A 24,380-nucleotide genomic window follows, 5' to 3' on the forward strand; every position below is an offset into this window, starting at 1 on the left:
AAAAAAAAAAAAAAAAAAAAAAAAAAAAAAAAAAAAAAAAAAAAAAAAAAAAAAACAAAAAGGTGGAAGTGTCAGCGTCCTAGCAGTTGGTGCTTTCCCAGGGCCACCCACCTAGGGAAGCACAGACCTGGGCTGCATTCTCAAATGGCCCTGCCTCTGCAGCTAGCAGTCTCCATGGCCAAGCACATAAACAACTGTCCCATTAGACAGAAAGAGATAAAACTCAAGAGGCTACAGATAAAGCCTTGTGGGAATTCAAACAAGGCAGAAGTGTCTGATGTAAAGACAAAATTATACATCTCGATCCAGGTTTAGACACACATCTATAGTTCTACACTTCTGTTCAAGCAAACTTCATTGTTTATCTACAAAATAATTGTATTTTCAAGTTGAGTCACATATTAGTTTCAGATTCAGTCTAAATGTTCCCAGTCTAGCTTGGGGGTCACCTTGACAGTATTACCATTTAAAACCAAGTTTTAGTGATTCATGTCCCCACTAATTTAAAGAGATACAGGCTCCCTACAAAGGCTCTGCTCAGATTTCCTGGCATCTTTGAAAGCACATCGGATGAACTCTGCAGCAGGTCCTTCTGCTTGGCTCTGCCGTTGTCATGTTGGGTAACTCTCTCTGATGCTGGACACAACAACCCACCAGCTTTTGGACTCTGGGCTTTGATCCAACTCTCCTCCCAACCCCCACCCTCACCCCCCTTTCACACACCCTGCCTATGGCTCCAAAGCCAAAGAGTCCCAGCTTCCTAAATTGGCTGCATTCCTTTTAGCTCTTATAGCACTGGAGCCACACACAGCAGTTCTCATAGGATAGTGACAAAAGCCCCTCTTCTAAGCAGTGAGACTTGTGAAGAGAGGCTGGGACCAGTAACACAAGCCAAGCAAAAGGACTGACAGTCCTGATGGAGCCACTTACATTCATAGCAGTGTTATACAGAACTGAATGTATACATTATAAACTGGATGATGTCACTGTGATAAAGGAGAATGATATAATGGAAGAAGTTTAAGTATGTTACTTTTTGATCTTTTAAATACAGAGACAAAATATATAATTTATAGCTGATAAATCAAGTGATAGAGCTAAATGTATATTTAAAGAATAATAATAAATATTCTAAACTAAAATTGAATTGTGGAGTAAGGAGGAGTGGGAAAGAAACAGAGCTCTAATTCTTATCTCCTGGTTGCTTTGATAACTCTATCAGAAGCTAAGAGTCTGAGAGTGCAACTGCAAATGAAGATGTGACACTTTGGAGTATGCACACCCCTAAGGACACAGGGTCAGATGGCACAAAGAAAAAATTCAGTGCAACAAGAAATAGGTGAATATATCATAGGAGGAGACCTTGGGCAGATCAAGCAAACAAAAAGTAATTTAAAGGTAGATCTAAACAGTGCAATGAACAAGAGAAACTCAATTGATGTATACAGTCTCTCCTCTATTTTTTTTTTTATTTTAAAGAGAGTAGTAAATGAGAAACAAACAAACAAATAGAACAGTAGCAGCATACCAGTATCATGAACATAAACAAATTAAAGCAAGAACATTCAAAGTGATACAGGGTCTCAAGACAAAATAATACGAATCAACATTGGTTGTTACATTGCCTATCGCTATCCTCAACTACATTGCTCAGATCACCAGATGTAAGAATGAAAGATTGCTCAAACCATGAAAGAGAATAAGAAAATAATTCTTCAATAAAACATTAGAGATAATACAGAGTTTCACTAGACTAGATAGGAGGAGTTCAGCATTGCAGTCTCTCCTGTCTTATCTGCAGTTTCTACATCCATTTATTGAACCAACCATGGATCAAAAATATTGGAAAAAACTCCAGAAAGTTCCAAAATGCAAAACTTGGATTTATTACATGTCAAGCACTCTGTTAAATCCACATGAATGAAGTGATGTGTGAGCAGAGCCTGTAGTAGTCTCCTGCTATTTTATAGATCCGTAGTCTGGCAGTGCTTGTTCCAGTATTGTTTATCTTGCCTTTTGATCATGCATGATGTAGCTAGGCCTATGGTAGATGCATCTGTATTAAACATGGGCAGCCTTTTTGATCCAGTTTTTATTCCCTACTATGATGTTATTATATCCTTGGCTGGCCATGGACTGAAACCTCCAAACCATTAGTCAAAAGAAACCTCTCCTTCTTTAAGTTGCAAGTGTCATGTATTTTGTGCCACTAACCAGAAAGCTATCAATATATAACCATACAAACTTTAACTTTAGAAGAACCATAGTTCTTATTATAGAAGCCAAAGTGATAAAAATCTTAAAAGAAAACATAGAAATAAATATTTATGGCTCCAAATTAGGCAATGACTTCTTAGCTCTAACACATAAAACACAAATAAAGAAAGAAAAAAGTAAACCAAGCATGGTAAAAGTAAGCCATGCCTGTAATATCAACACTCTGGGAAGCTGGGGCAAAAGGATTACAGATTGAAGCCCAGTCTGGGTAACTCAGCGAAACCCTGTCTCAAAATAAAAAATGAAAAAGTAGAGTAGAGATCTAGCTCAGTGTGTAGGGTGTATGTTCAATAATGAAAAAAAAAAAAAAAAAAAACAGAAAAAAGAAAAAAATATATAAATCAGATTTCACCAAAATGAAAGGGAAAGAAACTACTCAAAGGGAAAAACAACTGAGATTGGGGAAAGGAGAAAAGAAAGAAGGAAAAAAATATATATGCCTACATACATACACAAGATAGCTAAGATAATTTACTACTGATTTCTATGAGTTAACTGAAAGGAACAGTTAGTGTTTATATTGTTTGATCAATCTTACATGCCTGTATCTGGTAATCTGAGCAACTGCTTTGAAGATAACAATATGCAATATAATAACAACCGTTGTTAACTTCCTATCATTTTAAAATTCTGTATCATTTTTATTGCTTTTAAAATTCTCTTTAAAATAAAAAAACTAAAAAATGTTCAAACATTTATGCTACAAAGAACACTATCAAAAAAGTGAAAAGACAACACATAAAATGGGCGAAAATACTCATTAATAAAATGATTTATAAATAATTCAGAATATATAAATAATGCGACCAAATCCACAATAAAAAGACAAACTACCCTAAAAATTGGGCAAAGTATTTGAACAGACATCCCTCCAAAAAAGATATATAAAATAAATAAGCATATGAGAAGATGCTCAACATCATTAGTCATTAGAAAAGTAGAAATCAAAACATGAGGTTCTACTTCATATTCACTAGGATGACTTATTTTAAAAGACCAACAGTAACAAGTGTGGCAAGGATATAGAACAGTGAGAGCTCTTACACCTTTGGAATTGTAAGTTGGTGCAGATATTTGAAGACCAACTGGTGATTCAACATAGAGTTATCATCTCACCCAGCAATTTCACTTTTAGGTACTCACCCAAGAGAACTGAAGACATGTCCACACAACAACATGTGTCTGTTATTTACAATAACCCCCAAATGAAAACAATCTAAGTGCTGATCAACTGATGAGTGAATAAACACAATGTAGCATATCATGTCACATACCATGGTATTATTCAGCTCTGCAAAGCAAGGAAGCACTGATCCATGCTGCAACCTGGATGAGCTTTAAAAACATTATGCTAATTGAAAGAGGCAATACAAGGAATTCATATTGTATGATTCTGTTTACATGAAACAGCCAGAATAAGCAAATCCGTAGAAATGAAGAGTAGATTAGTAGTTGCCTGGAGCAGTAGTAGGAGGAGAATGAAGTCTTTTCTAAAAAATGTGGGGTTTCTTTTGGAGATGATGGTACTGCTCTGGGATTAGAGAGTGGTGATGGTTGCATAACTTCATGAACATATTACAACCACTTGAACTGTATAAGTTAAACATGTGACTTTTATGATTTGGCGAGTATATCTCAAGTTTTTAAAAGGAGCTATAATTGTCAGATACCACATTTGACTACCAGAAGTTTATTTATATGCAGATTTTAATTTTTAAAAAAATTTCATTTCTACATAGTGGCTTTTTCTCCTTTTGACTTTTATTAGTATGTGTTTACAGTACATATGATTACATTCATTGCTTTTCATGAGCACAAATTTTTTTAATTTTGATTTTTCTTTGTACATATGTGTGATACCTAGCAATTACATTCATCTTTGGGAAGTTGTGCATATACATATTGCATCTTGATCAAGATAAGTAAAACGATCAAAATGCAGTATGTATATGGATAATTTCAAAAGACATATTCTAGAACCAGTTATATAGCTCTTGGATATCTTACCCAAACAACTCTAATCTAAATGAAGGATATAAAAAGCTAAGCATATGGAAATTAGAAGATGACTTATCAGGGGGATTCTGTGGAGAGAGCTTTACTAGAAGCCCCAATCTTCTGCAAGGATTGGAGTCTAGGGGTCACGTTCCTTTGTGAATTAGGTTTAATCATGCTAGAAAGCTGTACCCCTCTGCTACTTTATTTTTTTATTTTTATTTTTTTGTATTACTTATTGTTATCTTCAAAGTAGTTGCTCAGATTACCAGATATAGGTATGTAAGATTGACCAAATAATTAAACATTAACTATTCCTTTCAATAAGCAAATAGAAATTAGTACAATTATCATAGCTATTTTGTCTCTCCCTCTCTCTCTTTCTCTCTCTCTGCATATATTTCCTTTTTTTCCTTCTTTCTTTTCTCCTTTCTTTTATCCCAGTTGTTCTTTCCTGTTGAATAATTTCTTTCCCTTTCACAATATTTATTGTCCTTTTCAGTTTTATTTATTCTTTCAGGTTCTTAAACTAGGGAGACAACATGGTGTTTATACATGCAGGTCTGGTTTATTTCACTTATGGGTATGGCCTCTAGTTGCATCCATTTACCTATAAAAGCCTAGAGTTTATCTTTCTTTATAGCTGAGTAATACTCCATTGTATGGACATACCACATTTTTTTAACCTTCTCCTCAGTTGATGGGTATTTGGGCTGTTTCCAAGTTTTTGCTATGACAAATTATGTGCTATAAACATGGGTGCACATATATTGCTGTACTATGATGTTTTTAATTCTTCTGGGAAAACATCCAGAAAGGGAATGGTTGGGTTAAATGGGACCTCTAGTCCTAATTTTTTGAGGAATCTCTAGACTGATTTCCACAGTGGGTGCACCAGTCTACATTCCCACCAACAGTGGAAAAGGGTTCCTTTTTCCCCATAGCCCCTCCAGCATTTGTTGTTGGCTTATTTCTTGATAGGAGCCATTCTTACTGAGGTGAGATGGAGTCACAGTGTTGTTTTAATTTGCATCTCTCAAATGACCAATGATGTTGAACATTTTTTCATGTATTTATTTGCCATTTGTATTTCTTCGCCATTTGTATTTCTTCATCTGACAAGTGTATATTCATCTCAGATGTCCATTTTTGGGCTGGGTCTTTGAATTTGGGGAATCTGAGTGTTTTCAATTCTTTATATGTTCTAGATATAAGTCCTTTTTCTGAGGGACAGTTAGCTAAAATGTTTTCCCACTCTGTGAGTTGTCTTTTTACTCTATTGGTGATTTCTTTTGAAGTACAAAAGCTTTTTAATAGGATGAGATCCCAGTTGTTGATTCTTTGAGTGTTTCCCACGCAGTTTGGGTTTTGTTCATGAAGACTGTGCCTACCCTTCTGTCTTCAAGATTTTGACCTACTTTTTTTTCCAGTAGATTTAGTGTTTCTGTTTTAATATTTAAATCTTTGATCCAGTTTTACTGTAGTTTAGCTCTCTGCTAATTTAGAAGGCACAGTGATCGGGTGCCTGACACAGGCCTACAAATAGGGGAGTGGTCCCTGCTGTGGAGTGTTCTGGGAACAGAAGCTAACTGATGTAGGAGGCTCAGGTCCTGACCAAGCGATTTCCATAATGTCCAAGGACAAGTCTCTCAAGAACTCACAAGAGTGCCCATCACAACAAGTGTTAGCTGGAAAGACCTTGTAGTCCCCAGATGAAGTGGGACCCCTACAGCAGCAAGAGCATCTCAGAACATTTTGCTTCTTACTGCCCTGCTTTTCTCAGTGGACTTTGGTGAGGCCAGAAACAGCAATTAACTAGAGAGAGAGGCAGTAAGCAGGAAAGGGGAATGGAGACCACTTGATCACTCATTTCAAGAAGTCCCCAGCCAGGCTTAAGGTAGATGAAATGTCTTGGTTGAGATCCCCCAACTGGTTGCTGGTGGACCCTTTCTCCAAGGTCTTGGTCATGCTGCTGTCCTGTGAGAGAAGTTGGATGTCTCTTCAGCAGACATGGAAATTTGTGATTCCTAGCAGTTAATTCAGAGCAGGCAAAAGACAGGGAGAGAAATGATGCAAAGCAGGAGCAGGGTTGTGCTAAGGGAGCAAGAAGAAAGTCCAGCCTTGTGGAGATCCTCAGGATTGCATGCACTGTCAGGCTTCCTGGGAAATTTTCCTGCGTACAGGGTGTTCCCACAAGCATTGCCTTCCAGGAAACTAAACACTTTTCTCTTTTTATCTTCAAAGAGATGAAACAGAAAGAGGAAGCTCTTGTAAAGTAAATCACATGCAGTTAACAGCTTGATGGGCTGTGAGTGCATTTTTTAAGCAGGTTGAAGACTGCAGGAAATATTCATCGATAAGTACTTTCTCACCTCTGACACCTATGGTACTGCATCAATTAATGTCTTTAACAGGTAATGATCAGCACTTTCTGAAGAGTGTCTTGATCTTAGAGGCTTTGTAAGTTTGTGTCAGGATGTACTTAAAGACAAAGGATATGTTGTGATAGCTTCTAAAATGCTCTATGGTTTCTTCAGATCAACAAAGGATACAACACAGAAGACACCTTCACAGTTAGGGTCAAATGAGCAGTTTTGCTTTGAAGATTACACTTGGTTAAACATTTATTGCTGTATCAGAAGACAGGACTATCACAAATGTGATACCTGGTATTCTGTTGGTTGCTCTCTTGAAATATTTCTTCCAAAAAGTATCCAACTCAATTTAGAATTGAAAATGCTGCTTATTCTATACATTTTTATCTATAAAAGGAAAATATTTTATTACATTTTTAAAAAGCAGCACTATTTCTAAGGAATACTTTTAAAAAAAGATGTTTCAGTATTTTGAGAGCACAGGCCAATGAAATCAGTAAATAAATCCAGACATGTAATCACTAATTTAATCCAACCTTCCCATCTTACAGGTGAGGACAATAAAGGCCATGTGTGAACTGTCATTGGTGGGTTCATGTTATTCTAAGATCACTCTACCTTCTACCGACCAATGTTGCCAGGCAGGATGGAGGTGCCTGGGATGTGGTCAAACTTGTATAATTTTCTCAAAGCTCTTACTCAATGCTAACTTAAACCAAACAACAGAAGCTGAATTACAGTGGCTAAATCTATTTTTTCTTAGCTTTGTTGTCAATTCCTGATATCAAAAAGAAAGAAAGAAAGAAAGAATGAAAGAAAGGAAGAAAATGAGTGGGAAGAATTTTGTACATTGCTATTGATCTCTGGACATCATTTTGGCCTTTCTATACTTCCTTGGGATGGGAATGCAGGGCAGAAGAGGTTTAAGTCTGCACCATCACAGTGACAGGTGGGTTTGTAGTGTTTTGCTTTGCTTCTTGTTGTTGAGGAAGTGCAGATATTAATAAGCTTTGGGATGTGTGAGTCCTATTGAAGCCTGCCAGATACTGGCACCTGCCTCCATACCAATACACCAAGGGGAAGAGGAAATGAGAAGCCTGGTTTCCAGCAGCTGCCGTGGCATTTGGTTGACCAGCTGTGACTGTTCTCTGTTCACAAAGCACCTGATGATCTGGTTTGCCACTTCTTTAATAAAAAGGAAAATAGGGCTGTGAGATAAGCACAGAATCAAATGTTCTTATTCATTAATAGACGCGAGTCTGTGAGTTTGTTTCCTATGGCTATTAAACTCAGTGGCTTAGCAAACATATATTTATTCCTTAACAGTTCTGAAAATCAGAAGTCTGGAATCAGCTTCCCTGGGCCAAAATTAAAGTGTCACCAGGGCTGAGTCCTCTCCAAATCCTAGGGGAGAATCCATTTCTTTGCCTCTTTCAGCTGTAGTGGTCCTTGTGATCCTTGTCTTTGGACATTTCCTCATCTTCAAAGTCAGCAGCATGGTGGATGACCTCAGTCTTCACATTGTCCCTATCTCTATGGTTGAATCTCCCTCTGCCTTTCTTATAAGACCACCTGAATAAACTGTTAATGAGTCCTTGATTGATCAATATTGCATGTCTCTATCTGTTTTCATGAGAAACCACTTTGAAGATATCAATATGTAATACAACAAGCATTGTTAATTTCCTACCACTTTGTTTATAACTCTGTATTGTCTGTACTGTTCTTTTGCTATTTTGTAAAAGGTTGTCTGTCTGTTAATGTTTTCCCTTTTTATTTTTAAAATAAAAAAAAGACCACCTGAATAATCCAGGGCAATCTACTCACATCAAGATTATTAATGTAATCACACTTGCAAAGTCTCTTTTATCATATAAAGTGTAGCATTTACAGTTTCAAGGAATTACATTGTCAACCCCTGTGAGAAAAGGATTGTTCAGCCAACTACTGCCTGTAAAGTCAGTAAGCTTTTCATGAATACACCTGACGTAATTCACTTTACAGTGCCACTGGGTACAGTCACTGCTGTATACTGTGGAGTCCCAAGTGTCAGAAGGAGTTCATGTACTCTCCCCAGGGCCTAGTTCACACCTAAGGTAGGGCCTGGGAACTGGTTAGACTTGTACCCACGGCGGGTACTACACATTACACTCAGTCTGCATTCCTGCCTGGACTGGTAAAGTTTGTGCAGATACAGAGGTAAGGCATGGAAAGATCGTTCCCTTATCTTCTGTCTTGTACCCTTCCAGCTGCAAGTTGAGTCTCTCTCAGAACTGACTGGAAGCTCTGTTGGCTGGGATCTTCAGGAAGGCTCATGTGTGAGGCTGTGGGCCTGCTTTCCGCTCCACAGCATGGAGCCCTCACCCTCGTCATGGCACTGACTGGTGGTTCCCTCTTTAGAGTTAACCCAGGAAGACCTTGACCACTGGTCTTGTGGCTTTATAAATAGAGGGCAGTGAGTGACCCTTACGCAGAGTGTCCCTTGTCTGAAACGTTTGGGACAAGAAATTTTTTTTCATGTCTTGGGATATTGCCTCATATATGATGAGGTATTTTAGGAATGGTGTCCAAATTTATTTATTTATTTATTGTTTTTTTTCCATACTGGGAATCAAACTCACGACCTTGTGCTTGCCAGGCAGGCGCTGTGCCGCTGAGCTAAATCCCCAGCCCGGTGTCCAAATTTAAACATGAAATTCATTTATGCTTTCTATTTTATTTATTTCTGGCATCTTGTCAGTGCTCCAAAAGTTTTGGATTCTAGAACATGTTGGATTTTGGATTAGGGAGGCTCAGCCCTCAGGAGTAAGGAGGGAGTGGACGAAGTGTGTGTGCTCTGTCTGCGTTTGTGTAGAAGAATGTGTGCAACAGAAAATTCCGCTTGGTTTTAGTTTTTGCAAGTTAAACCACAAAAGATGAATAAATGTCAGGGGACTCTTAGTAGTAACTTTGAAAATTACAATTAAAACTATGATATCACAATTATATTTCAATATCAAGCGAAAGTCATTTTGTAGCAATATATACTGTTAGCAAAGGTATGAAGAGAATGGACAGTTTCCTGGACTTTGGGGGAAGTGTAAATCAGGAGACACTTCTGGAAGACAATGTCAGCTTTCAAGTACCTGAGAAATATGCATAGCCATTCATTCAATATCATCTTTGATGTTATCTAGAAGGAAAACAAAACTGGGGTTTCAAAAAGTCTTATGCACGAGAATATATATCCTAAAGTTATGTACAGGTCAAAATCAGTTGAACCAGGAGAATGGTAACAGCTACATTAGTGGTCCTCATGTGACAGCTTTCCATGCAGCAATTACAAATCATATTTTAAAAGATTATTGAATGACATTGTCAAATGGTCATGTAATTTAACATTTTAAAAATATGTTATAAGACAGTGTTCATGAGGTTCCCCAATTTTGAATGTTATGTGTCATAACAAAAAATGGACAGGTATGTATGTCAGAATGTGAAAGCTCAATGTCTCTGAGATTACAGGTCGCATTCATTTCTGTTTTTGTGCTGTTCTGCATCTATATATTTTCCACAATAAACATGTATTAATATGTATTCCTGTCATGGCAAGAAACAAACACTGTAAAGCAATTTGTATTTGTCCATAGGAAAATTTGTATTTGTCAATATTAAAAATGACCACAGCTGCAGGAAAATCAAATCTAAGTCGTCATGCCTTCTCCTTGTGCAGTGTTCCTTGGATGGTCCGGGGTCGAGCTATTTAGGGAATGGAATCTATACATACTTCCTGGGGAGGGGAGCCTCCTTCCTACCAGCTGTCTCCTCTGAGACTAGGCCCTGTGGCATCTGCTTTGCAGCCTATCTGACCCCACAGCGCTTTGCCACATGTCAGTAAATGTGTTGGTTGTCAAGGCTGAAGGAGATTGTTTTCCTTTTAGCTATCAGTTTAGAGTGAAATTTCAATAGTCTTTCTTTGCTCTCTTCCTACCTTGCGCTGGTGACCACTTTCTGCAGTCCCCTAGCTGAGAGCGCAGCAGTAAGTTGTAACTACCTCGTGTACAACTCTTAGAGTAGTTGTAACCACTGCAGTAAGTTGTAACCTGTCATTCTCTCCTTTCATGTAGTCATGAGCCTTGCCCTGAAAACTAATCTTCTGCTTAGATGAATAATCTTGCACTTATATGCCTTTGCATATTAATCAAGTATTTGAAATGTCCTCTTTTTAAAGATGTTGATTTATCTGTCCTAAATCATTAAAAAACAAAATACCCAACACCCAGTTTGTCCACTATGCTGGATCTTACCTCCCCCAAAATTTCTAAGCACAGCCAAGATGTTAGTAACTTCTAATCCTTAGATTATGGTCCCTATTACTCACTTTCATTCAATTTACTATGTCTTCAAGACACCTTGCTATTGCTTAGTGGAGTTTCATTTTCAAATTAATTATGTGTGTGTGTGTGTATGTGTGTGTGTGTGTGTGTGTGTGTCTAAAATATATAGATGTACAGCCAAATGGTAGCAGAGCAATTTGATGTGATTGCCCATTTGGCAATCTACTTGGGATTAAAACTGTTAGAGTCTATTCAGGCTACTCCATAAACACTTAAATATTGCTTTTTAAATAGGTAACCTTGAATTCTGAAACAAAAATTAGGACGCATGATCTGATAAAGTATTTTTCCTGCTATTTAACTATCTACTTGGTTAATGTCTTAAAAAGAGACAACAATTAGAGAATGTTTAGTTTAAAAGTTTTGAAAGTTACCTGTACTACTAATAATAAATTATATACCATTGGAACGACTTTGGTCTTTAGTAGCTGGCTATTGTGCTGCTACTGTTTTTTTTTTTGTTCTCTCTGTGTGTGATGTTCACAAATGCTCAATCTTCTTTGTATGCAGTAGTATTATATGAATAATTTCATAGATATTAGAATATGCAATGTCTCAAAACAGTTTACATTTATCCATCATTAACTTATTAGCCACAAACACATTTAACACTAAGTGGCAATTGTTCCTGGCAGGTTACTGTGTCCTATTCTTGGCCACTAGATGAAACAATGCTAAAATTTTCTTTGTAGGTTGGGAGAACTATATTTTAAAAAGTGATATTGGTCAGGAACACAGAATAGGAAGGGTTAGAACAAGAGTTCCAGATTCTCACCGTTCAGGTGGTTGTGTCACTCACTGTCCTATCTGATCTATTACTTGATTGTAGAATTTGCTTTTCAAAAGTCATTTTTTAAAATGCTGAAATATGTAGAGGCATAAAGAAAAAGAGCAACTGAATTTCAACATTCAGAGACAGCTTCTACTAAGATTTTGGCATCTTTTAATAATTATCTGTTGAAATGTAAATGTATAAGGGTCATGTTAGATAGACAATTTTGTATTCTGCTGTTTACTTTACACATGTTGAGCATTTCTTCATGAAAACAAAAACTGTCAAGAATCTAATTTTTTTTCAGTTCTTATTATTGGACACAGGGCCTTCTTATTGAGATATAATCCTCAGCCCATGTTTTAAATTATTGAGATAGGATATCACTAAGTTACTCAGGCTGAGCCCGAGCTTGAGATCCTGCTGCCTCAACCTCCAAGAGTGGTGTAATTGTAGGTTTCTACAATCACACCTGGAAAGAACATAATTTTTCATCTCTGTTAGTTCCAAGATGGTAGAGATCTTTGTTTTGCTAACCAGTGTCTACCAGGTCCCTAGGGTAGGGCTTGGACATAGTGTGCACCATATACTTTGTACATTTGGGTAAAACCACATTGTAGTAGAACATACTTTAATTACTTACTCTTAAGTGAGGAATAATCTTTTTCCTTTTATAAGTTATATTGCTATGAATACTTTTGGCTACATTTACAAATCATTCAGGGGGCACCATTAGTCAGTGTTTTGTTTCATTGTTCTGAAAAAATACCTGAGAAAATCAACTTAGAGGAACAAGATTTATTTTGACTCATAGATTTAGTGGTTTTGGTTTTTGGTCACTTGGTTGTGTTGATTCTGGAGAACATCATGGTGGAGAAGATGTGTTGGAGCAAAGCGGCTCATTTCATGACTTCTCATTAGTTATGAGTGGTGATAATCAACAACTACTCCCTCTCTCCCACTAGAAATGTAGTCTCTTTTCTTACACAAAGGTATCTCCACACTTAGAATAGAGCCTGTCATAAAGAAAGTGTCCAATAAATATTTGTTGACTAAACCAAAGATGAGTTTGAACATTTATACCAAGTTAAAAATACATCTAACAGTCTAGGCATTTTGCATTTACTCATTATCTAGCCAAAAAAAAATTCAACAGGAAATAATAGATAGAATTTGGCAGAAAAAGTTACCTCTTAATTGATAAATTACTACTTATTGAGTGTCTATCACATACTAAGTACGTTGTTAGAATGTGATGGTAAAAAGAAGCTCAAGAGAGCTCTTTGCTTTGAATATTTGGGTGGGAAAGAAGATAGGAGGCAATGTACAAAAAGAGAAATAACCCAAGGCTGATGACCAAGGCAGGGAAATAATATGAAATACTCAAGAAGAAAAAGAGAACACATTAAAGGGACATTGTCACAGTCTGTTTGGGCTGTGGAGACAAAAGTATTAGAACATGGGCAACTTTAAACAATAGAAATTTGCTTGTCACAGGTCTGGAGGCTGAAAGCTCCAGGTCACAGAGCAAGTATGGTTACGTGTTGGTGGAGGTCCTCATTTGGTGTGTAGATTGTGGACTCCCTCACTTATGAAACCCTTTTTTCCTGCATTGGAAAGAGAGTGAGAGAGTTCTCTGAGGTGTCTTCCATGAAGGTTTTAATCTCATTCATCAGGGCTTCTCCATTATAATCCAAATTACCTCTCAAAGGCCCCACCTCCTAATAACTTTCACTGGAGGGTAGAGTTTCAACATATAAATTTTGGCAGGACACTGACATTCAGTCTGTAACAAACTTCTATGCAACGCTCACCATGAGTTGATTAAGGGCAGAGTTTCCTGGACAACTCAGAATTTGCTCTTGAGAGCAAGAAAGGGATGAAACCTACGGAATGGAGCTGACAGTGGTGGAAAAGTATGCTGAGGGCTCACTACTGATGGAGATGATTACAAAGCAGGGGTGACACTATAGTGTGGAGCAGTCTTTTGAGATGTGCAAGAAAGTTTTTCATAGAAGTCATTTTGGGAGGCTGTAAACCAATCTCAATAACACTCTCTGTGTTCGAACCATTTGGTGGCGCTCTCTGAGGCTATGATTATGTCTTTCAAATTTTCTTGCTGTTGATATTCTTCATCATTGGGAAACACATATGATATATTATCAAAAGACAGAGTAGCTCAGGGTCAAACTGGGTTATAAAGTGGCTGGTCAAGCCAGCTAAATCTGTGTGGGGGTCTCAACTGAATTGTAACTGTTAAATGAATGGATTTTCAGATGCATCACATGTATTAGAGCCTAAGATAACTCTAAAACTGGGATTTAAACATTCTGTTTTTGCAAAAGCACCTTCTGAGGTAACTGTTTTGCAAGTCATTGCTCATTTGAAAGAATAATTATTTTTAAAATGTAGCCAGTACTATTCCTTTATAAGTCACTTTTCACAGCAGTGAAAATGGAATCCTTAGTCTTCTTTCTCAGTTTCCTCTGCTAACCCTTTCTTTACCTATTAGAACTTCCTGCATTTGGATTTGGGTATGTTCAGGAGGTGAGAAATGTTTTCTATGACTTAAGAGCAATGCAAGGCAAAGAGCATAAATTCAGCTCTTTTACTCCGTTTTTTGGCAAAAAGCAATTGGAGTCTTTCTAGCCATTAATTTTTAGATGGGCTTCAGAGATGTGACTTTAATAAAAGAATAGTTTGATGGCTGGAAATATAGCTCAGTGGGAGAGGACTTGCCTAGCCTGCTCTACCACTGGAGGCCCTGAATTAGATCCCCAGCACTATAAAACAAACAAACAAACAAACAAACAAGCAAACATTCTACTCCTATTCCCTGATGTTCTGCCACACCCAGCTATAGACCTGAAACAGACTTTGGACTTAGGCCTGTGTCCTCAAATACTCAGATGACTGACAATACCCATAGCTAATCTCTAAACTTTGTGTAGGTTTTCTTGGGTAGATACCAATTCCAAGTTCTTTAGCATTTGATTTTTTTTTTTAGTAGTAGAAGAATTAATAATTGTTAATATTAGTATTGATAATCCATAATAATGTTTTAGTAGAGCTAAAACATCTCTATTTTACATACAGCTGGGATGATGGATAATCAGATTTAACATTGGAATCCATGGAATTTATTTCCTTTAGAGGAACATGAAGATTTCTACAGGACAAAATATTAATGAGTAATATTGAAAAGGCAGACTTGGATACTGTGCCTTTGCAAACATTCATTTCCATGTATGTAACAGTGTGGACTGTCAGGGAGGAGCAAAGTAGGTGTAGATATCAAGGAGGATAGAGTTTCACTAGCTGCTGACAAATACATCCTAAGCACAAGGGATCACTTAGTAAGAGCAAACCTTGTTTAAAGTGAGAAGGTCAAGTTTCAGGAATGGCAGTTCAATTGTCACCTTGGCCCTCAGCATCCACAAGACTCATAACGCTAGTGACATAATAGAGTTCTTTAGTCTTAGTATTCATATGCATTAAATTAGGGAATCATGGGGGATAATTCATTTTCCCAAGCTCACACTTAGTTTAAAATTTGTCATTGTCACTTACTGTGGGTTAGACTTGTCGCCAGACTAGGTTGCATGTTCCTTGCATTTAGTATGGGATATTTATACTTATGCTATGTCCACTTAGCCTAGCAAATGTTGAACTAATTAGTCATACTCAGTTAAGGTGTACGAGGGTACAGCTCAGCAACATGATGCCTGCCTGGCAAGCACGAGGTCCTGAGTTCAATTCCTGGTTCCAAAAAAAGAGAAATATTCAGTTAAATATCCTGTTGAGTTATTGTAGGGACTACCACTTGTAATGGGATAATATTGAGTCTCAAAATATCTGTAAAGTTGTGTAGAGATCAGAAAGGAAGGGGATGGGGAAAAAAGTATATATTTCTTTAGGTAAATTATTTTGCAGCAGACTTTTCTACCCCTCTGAAACTCCTATAGCTGTGCAAGTCATTTAGCTATGTGGTTTGCTTTATTCATGATTGCTGTTTGATCTATAATTTTAAAGGTGATGTACTAACTGCTGTTTAAGCAGGAAAATAGAGACTGTGGTATTTGCAATGAAATGCAGAAGAACAGGAAAACATGGGCCAGTTGGTGCTCTGTAGATCATTATTACCCTTGCTTAATAAAGTAATAGATGCTTCAGAGTTGCTTTGAAGTGGTTGCCAACTTCTTCTCAGTGCTGTGAAATCTAATACTTCTGCCTTTAAACAGTGCGAAAGTGCAAACAGTAGTACTTGTGAATTCATTCAGCGACTTCCAAATGTTGTCTAGGCAGGGAAGGGGAATAAGAAGACTGAAAAAGGAGGGGAAGGGGCCTGCACAAGATTCAGTAGTTGGATGTCAGATCTGCCTGACTTTTAGTTATGCAGGCTGGAACTTTACAGAGATAAATAGTGGTTTCCTAAAAGGATCTAAAGGAATTAAAAGAAGGAACTTTGATCTTAACATTTTTTTTTTATTTAATAAGTGCATGCAGAGTTAAGTGAAAGGCAGTTCAACCTCCGTTTAATTAAACACTTATTAGGATACCAAATTTTAGAAGGTGGAAATTAGTGTCCAAATAATAAAGGGAGGCAAGTCAGGAGAATATTTCATGTGCTTGATCTGAGATGACTACTGCAGAAGACTGGCCTAGTCTTCCGTGGAAATAGTTTTCTGTTATCTGCTTTCCCTTCCTGAGCAGGTGGTCCATGTGTTGAAGTTCTCAAAAATGTCAAGAGCCATTTTTGTAAGTGTCATAAATGCCACACAGGAAACTAGGGAAGCTTTATATCCAGCCAGGTGTCATGAACTTGGTTATATATTCACAATCCCTGCTTTATTTAGGAAGGACATGATAACCAGATTGCTGTCCTTGCCCAGTTTGCTTGGTAACAAAGTAGGTTAGAACAAGGGCTGACTTTCTGGTGCTCACGGCCTGCTGAATTGTGTAAGATAGAGAAATCTGAATTCGGTGGCTTTAGATCTTTCTGTAGCAACAAGCCTCTACATCAGAAAAGCACAGCAAAGACTTTCTTGTGCCACACTGGACATTCAAATGAGTCATGTGCTGAGATGAAGCAGTCGTCATTGGACCTTTGGTCCAGAATACTGGTTGTCTCCAAAAATATATCACCTAAATATGCTTCAACTTTGTTTTACCAGGAAAAATCTAGATTCCACAGCAGCAATGTTCAATAAAGCTTTCAACAATTGAGAAAAAGTTCTGTATCTATATTGTCCAACATGGCACCCACAAGCCACACATGGCTAGGAGATCTTGGGGTAGTAATGGAAATTTATGTTTAATTTTGGTATTTTTAATTTATTTCAATTAAAGAAGACACAAGTGTTTAGTGGATTCTATACACAACAGTACAATTACGGAGGAATGCTGCAGGAATGTAAGCACCTGCCTTTCGTCAAATTTCAAATGGATTGAAGGTTAGGGATGTAGCATTTTCCTAGCATGTGCAAGACCCTGGGTTTGAGTCCCAACACTGCAAAATGAATGAATGAATGAATGAAACAAATTAAAATGAATGGAGACAATATTCAGTGTATGTTTTTAAAGTTTAGAAATTTCCATTTAGTTTTCTCATGACACTAGAATACCTACCATAAAAATAAGGTATGTACTTGCAGTATAAGGACCTTACGTAAGAGAAAGAAAAGAAAAAAGCAAAAATAAGGCAAAGAAGTCAAAGATCTGAATTTACAGGTGTTCCTGGAGAAGGACTGATGATCGTTGCTTGGCCAGATATTTACTGTGATGAAAACTGGTAATGTCTCAGCAAGCAGGTCAGTCACTTCTGGGTACTGGGTTCTTGCATTTTCACTCTTGTTGGAGAGCTGTCTAACTCTTTTCCAAGGCATATCTTAGGGAAAAAGAAAACAAAGAGAAGATGTGCTAAGTGTGAGAAAATGCTTAATAACGCAGGCTCTAACTTGCTTCTAGGTCGTTCCATACATGACTGTAAATCACCTGTCTGGAATGTGGAACATGCTTCTTTATGAAAACACTTTTATAATTTGCTAGTTGCCAAGGCTAACCCCAGGAAATCTGTTTTGCACATCATAAAGCTCAAGTACAGTATAGTTTAATACAAATATTAGGAAATGCTTCCACGGAATACTAGTTAATGAAAACCCATATCAAAATCTAGGGCTATTAACTATTGATCCTGCCTTCCAAAAACATACATGAAGCTTAAAATTTAAATGAGAGCTAATTTTTTGTTTTGTTTTATAGGGTAGATTTCTCAAAGAAAGGCAGAATAAGATTAGATAGAGAAGGCAATTTGGGGAAACTTTCTGCAGAGGATGTTTTGAGTATTCTGGATTGTGTGCTTCTTAATTCTAGCTCTATGTTTCACTCTAGAATACTTCATTTTAAGGTTGATGGCTTTCTTTTTCTTGTCTGCCACCATGCCAATCATTCTGCTCTTAGAGTAGCTAAATAGGTCTGCTTTGATTTATAGGGTGAACAGAGAGAGGGAAATTTGAGAGGGGAAAAAAAGACAAATAACGAGTGGACAGAATTTGAAAGAAAGGGAAAAAGAGGAAGTCAAGGTTTAGGATGAATAGCGGAGGTGAAATTTACAGACTAGTGAGAATAATAATTGTGTCCTTTCACGGAGCATTTCCACCTAGCACCAGCAACAAGTCCAGATTATTTACATTAATTACTTCACGTTGTTTTCATGACAAATTCCTCAGCTGTCAAAACCAGAGTTCAGAGACACCCCTGCACTCCTTCCAGGTAGAAGTAGGTGCTTCTGGATGTCCAAGCCTGCGCACCATCAAACGCCTTTCCATTTCCACCCCAGTACCGTGCTGAGCCAGCACAGTGAAACACAGAGGAAGTGGGGGCAGTGATGTAAATGAGTTTTTTGCAAAGGATGACAAGGTCAGTGATGAGAAGAGCTGGGTGGGTTCCTGCTGCTTCAGGCTCCAGAGAGGTTAGGGAATGAGAAGAGTTGGCGAAGAGTAAGGTGGATTTGTCACAGGAATTAGAGTTTTGACAAGCCAGGAGCCCCAAGGGCAAGGAATGCCCCTGTTGCATCTGTGTTAATGAAAGTAGAAGCATTTATGACCACATGCAGTTACTGACTATGGCCAGTTGTGGTGGCACATGTCTGTATTTCCAGAACCCTGGGGGTCTGAAGTAGAAGGACTACAAGTTCTAGCCCAGCCTGGGCACCTTAATGACTCAGCAAAACCATGCTTCAAAAACAAAAACAAAAAACTACACACAGACACACACACACAAACAAACAAACAAACACAAAACAAGGCTGAAAATATGGCTCATTGTGACGGTCCTGGGTTCAATCTCCACAACTGGTGAAGACTGTGCTCCTGTGGCTAGGAATGTGTTGGAGAGTTTGTGAATTTGCGAGGGTCACTTTTACAGGGAACTTGCTTCAGAGAGTGTTTTCCCTAACCTCAAAGGGTAAAGGCAAAAAATGTATTCAAGCAATCTACCTTTTGGGGGATCCCTGCCACCCTTTGTCAATCGTTCCACATTCCACAAATATTTAAACAACACTGGCATACATCAGACACTCTTCAGTGTCATGTAAAGTGAACGTCAGCTCCACACGTGGACAATGTCTTCAAAGAACCAATTTTTAATTCACTTAACCTCCTATTTTAATGTAGGCTCCTCTCTACCCTGTGTACCATAATACCATGTGGCATTAAAAAAATTACTTAAAGGAAACAAAAGCATTTTGCTTGTAGTATATTTATAACTTCCTCTAGATTTAGGAGTTTGCCAGGGCTGAATAGAAAACTAAATATAAACCACATTTGTATTTTCCTTCGGAAGCCTACTGGGCATTAAAAAGGAAGGATGAGAATATGAGCTTTGTGCAAAGGCTTTCTGTGTAAATGAACAGCTGTAGCTCAGGGAAGCAGTTTGTTACTAAAAATAGATGCTAACTATACTCAGATTCTGCAGAGGCAGAAATAAATTCCAAAAAGGGTGTACGATGAAGGAGTGGGAGTGTAGAAGTAATCAGAACTGTGGCCCCACATCTAGGGTTGCATAATAGTGTGTTAGTATCAATCAAATATGCTTACTGCACACACTTAAGGTTTCCTCAGTCTCCAAGACAATTAGGAAGCAGAGTGTAATGATGAAGCTAAAAGGAAAATCTACATGCAGGCTATTTTTAGCACACTAGATCAAAGTGTTTTATAGGAAAGACCAGGGAGAGTAAACAGAGGAAAAATATAAATGCTTAGGAAAAAAGTGTATAAACTTGATGTACAGCAATAACTTCATAAAGATTTGAGGTACATCCAGAAGAACTTTCAAGACATTAGTTTTAAAACAGCCACCTCTGTATTTTATTAATATTTACTTAATTAAGATTTCTGGAGGTCTACTTTCTATGATGAGTTCCAATTTTAGTATTTGCTAAATTGATCAGTGACTTAACATTGTGAACCAGTGCTCACAACCAGATTGTGTCTATGCTTCAAATTCATATTTAAATCTCAGGCCTTGATGTGCTAGGGTGGGGTCTTTGGGTGATAACTGGGTTTGGAGGAGATCAGGAGGTGCGGGCTTCCTGATGGACTTAGTGCTCTTCTAAGAGGACAAAGCTACACCAAGTTCTCTTTCCCTCCAACTTTCCCTCTTCTTCTCCGCCACATGAGCACACAGTGTGAAGGCACGTGTCGACATGCCTGGAAAACACGTTGACCAAGAACCTAGTACACCAGTACCTTGCTGTTGGCCTTCCAGCCTCCAGAATTATGTAGAATAAATGCATGCTGTTTAAACTCTTCAGTCTGTGGTATTTTCTGATAGCAAACTGAGCAGGCTAGTGTAACCTGTATTGTCACATAGTGTTGAAATAATTGGGTGGTTATGGCTCTGTGATCAGTCAGCTAGGCATGGTTATTCCTCTGTACACTCCATTTCCTTCCTTATCTAAGGTTGAAATCCTTTGAAAACCTCAACAGGTAATGACTCCTCCCAATTTATTCTCTGATTCCACTTGGCCTACACTTGATAAGATGTTTAAAGCACTCCCACAATGTGTAGACTTACAATTTTTAACTGAATAGAAAGACTTAATGTGTTAAACATTTCTATTCCATAGTAGTTGAGAACTAAATAGAGGAGGAACAAGGCTGCCAACATTTAAACTGTTCATGATCACATCTTTGTTTTGAAATAGTGATTGTTGGAATCTTGACAATGGAGAATGACCAGGTTCCATATAGACAGGCAAATACATTAAGGAAATCTACTTTCCAATATGGATGCATCTACCTAGTATGGCATAGTAAAGCTTTAAAATATTTGATAAATACATTTCTTGTAACAATAATTAGGTTAACCTGAGACATAAAAAATATAACCAAAAATTTAAAACAATAGGATCATGCCCCTAGATATGTCACATATTATCTTATTTTTATTTGTATTTTGAGATCAAATTATAGTGACGGGTAATAGAGTACTTTATTACTGTTGGAGAAACATAACCAGAGGAGTTTAACTAGGAGCATTATTTATTCCATTGCATTAGATATTTCCTTCCAGATTTTAAAACCCTAGCTTTCTATACCTAGAGGATTTGTACCCACCATCTTTAAATTCTGTGGGTAAGCTTTTTTTTAAGAGGACAAAAAAAAAAACCACAATAACAACAACAAAGACAAAAACAGAACAACACAAAACAATAAAAATGATACAGATGGTTGTTATATTACATATTATTATCTTCAACGAAGTTGCTCAGATTGTCAGATATAAGAATGCAAGATTAATCAAACCATTAAAGAGAATAAAAAGTAATAAAAAAATTAGAAACGACAGAGAGCTTCACTAAACAAGATGATAAGAATTCAACAATGGTTGTTATGTTGCACATGTTGTTTCCAATTAGTTGTTCAGACCACCAGATATAAGCACGCAAAATTGGTCAGCAGTGCAAGTTCTGCAGCTGAGGTTCAAATTCTATCTTTGTTCTCAGATTCATCATCTCAAATATGGGTAAAAACAAGGAAGCATTTTTAATATTGTGCATTTTTCGGTCATATTTAGAATAAATAAATATTTCTAGGTTTGTCTTACCTGGGATAATTGTAAAACCGATGGTTTGTGGCTAATGCATTTTAAACTTGTTTTTTTTTTTTAACTTCAAAGAGGAAAAAAAATAACAAAATAACTTGCTCCCTGTCCCGCGCCCCCTCAACTGCTATGGTTAGTTGATATTCAACTGACAATTCTGTTTGACCAAACTCCAGCCAGGCTACTTTGAGATCTCAAAGACTCGAAACAAAACAAAACAAAACAAAACAAAACAAAACAAAACGCTACCATGGTTTCTCATAGCTCAAAGCCATATCCATAGGATACCCCTAAGTTCTCTTAAATTGCCTGCCGGGGAAAACTGAAGCCTATCTAAAGGGTACACTGTGTTTTCCAGCCAGCACCTGAAGCTAGGACCCTGCTCTCCCATCCTCTAAGGGAAGGGAAGAGTCCAACTGGTAAAAGATTAGCAAACCCAGGAGGGTTTCCTGTGGAACAAGCCTTGCTTTCCGGATTTCTGTTACTTTTCACTCCCTGGACCATACTGAGTCCCCCTGCACTCCTCCCTACTTCATTCTTTGTTTAAATGCCCATTGCCTCTGTGCAAATTAAGGATGAGTCCAGTGCAGTAGTATATTACTGATTAAAATCTATTCTTATCACTGTAATAGTGTTCAACTTTGTTTATCTTCGATACTATGTTCTTCTGGGCCATAGTCAGATTTTACTGACTACCAAAATGAGAGTAACTAACAGCAAGAACAGTGCTTATCACAAGAATTAAGAGTTTGTGGCATACACAAATCAGGCTACACAAATTAGGCTACATTTGGTTAGCAGTACAGACGTACACAGCTTTCTCTCCTACAAAATGAAGGGTGAGTGCAATTGTTACTGTTATGAGAATAACCTGGAATTGGCTCTGACTTATTAAAGAAGTCAATCATTTCCTCATTTCAGTAATGAATCATTTCCAGTGTACCTTGTAACTGATTACTACACATGCTGTCACAGCCTCATGGTTCAGAATCCCTGGGTTTGTTTGTCTGTGAGACCACAAGGATAAAGAGACTCAACTTTAAAGCCCGGAGGAGCATATTTACAATAGATGCTGCCCAGGGACTCCCAAGAGCCCCATGAGGGCTGGGTGTACCGCTCATTGGTAGACCAGCTACCTAGTTCATGCTGGGTCCACCCTCAGCCTCCTCCTAACAAAGGGGTTCATGAGTTTCACATGTCTGGGAGACCTCTTTCAGTTTATAAACAACCTGACAGCTAAAATCAGTTCCTTAAAAACCCCTCCCAAACGCTGCAGCCCCTCAAGGAGACTGGAGGTGTAGAATAAAGCAGAAGGACAGTATGGCAAGCATGACTACCATGCTCATGTCAACAGGTGGCCAGCATTCCGGAGAACACTGAGCGGAAGCCGGTGCAGGAGGAATGGGGCCGATAAAGACTGTGTCCTTAGAATTGCCACTTAATGCAGTTTCACGCTGAAAATGCTTTGCAGCTAATGATAAATGCCTTGCTCTCAAGAGATAGAGCCTTGGTGCAAATAGTTTAAGAACTCACAGACATGGGTCTCTAGAGGACAGAACCAAATATGAGAGCAATACCAGAACATCGCAGTACAGAGCCTGCGCTTTGTGCTCTGGGTGAGGTGATGTTAGCTGTGGTTCTGCTGTTGCTGGTGACATGTGCACATGGGCATGATTGTATTAATGAGCTAGTAATCTCTCTCTCTCATTTTTAATTTCATAGTGTGAATTTTGTCACTTTCAATGATTTTTTTTTTTGTATAAAGTATTGGGTTAAAGAACCTATTCCTGTTTTCTTGGTCTTTTTTTTTTTTTTTTTTTTTAATACTATTTTCTTTTTTGGTACCAGAAACTGAACTCAGGGCCTCATACTTGCCAGGCTGCTGATCTATATCCCTGTCCCTATTGAGATATTTTTATACAAATATCTGTAGCAGGTGGGATCCACTGGTAAGTTCATATATAATGTAGAGTATACAAAGAGTGCGTCCTGATACATGCTTCTCCTCGGTGTGCATTCAGATAGAGCTTCCTCAGCCTGAGGGTATTTGATGTTGCCCTCGCACAAGCCACACACTTGCTGGTAGTGGTCACCTACTCATTGCTTGTGTTTGGGAGAGAACTTAAAAGATATATAGATCTATCTATCTATATCAGGGTTTCAGGAGAAAGATAATCAAATTTGGAAACGAACAAAGTAGATTAGATATTGTGATATGTGGGGAGGGGAGGAGGAGCTGAAGGGAGGGAAGGGGAATGGGAATAAAACGCAAGTTCTATCATGTACAGGTACAAATTTTCTACGATGAATGTGAGCATTATGTATATCTAAAACGTACCAGTAAAATCTGATTAAGAAAAAGAAAGAAAAGGGATAAAGATTTGATTCTCAGGAACAAATATTTGTGCTTTTACTCAAAGTGAATGAAAATTCCAATAAAAGAGACTAGTAACTCACAGCATCTACGTGAAGAGCCTGGAT

At 37.8% G+C, this 24,380-nt stretch overlaps 1 long non-coding RNA gene across 2 annotated transcripts in view; it reads right to left on the reverse strand.

Annotated features, from left to right (window-relative positions):
* Nucleotides 1-17,327: 17,327 nt before the first annotated feature.
* The window catches only part of LOC102016341, a 45,641-nt gene continuing 38,588 nt past the window's right edge, over nucleotides 17,328-24,380 (reverse strand). For both annotated transcript variants that reach the window (XR_262718.1, XR_262717.1), the window contains exon 3: nucleotides 17,328-17,682. This is a non-coding gene — a long non-coding RNA (uncharacterized LOC102016341). The remainder of the gene's footprint in view (nucleotides 17,683-24,380) is intronic.

Source organism: Chinchilla lanigera, unplaced genomic scaffold (genome assembly GCF_000276665.1).
Source record: "Chinchilla lanigera isolate Chin_1 unplaced genomic scaffold, ChiLan1.0 scaffold00052, whole genome shotgun sequence".
Lineage (NCBI taxonomy): Eukaryota > Metazoa > Chordata > Mammalia > Rodentia > Chinchillidae > Chinchilla > Chinchilla lanigera.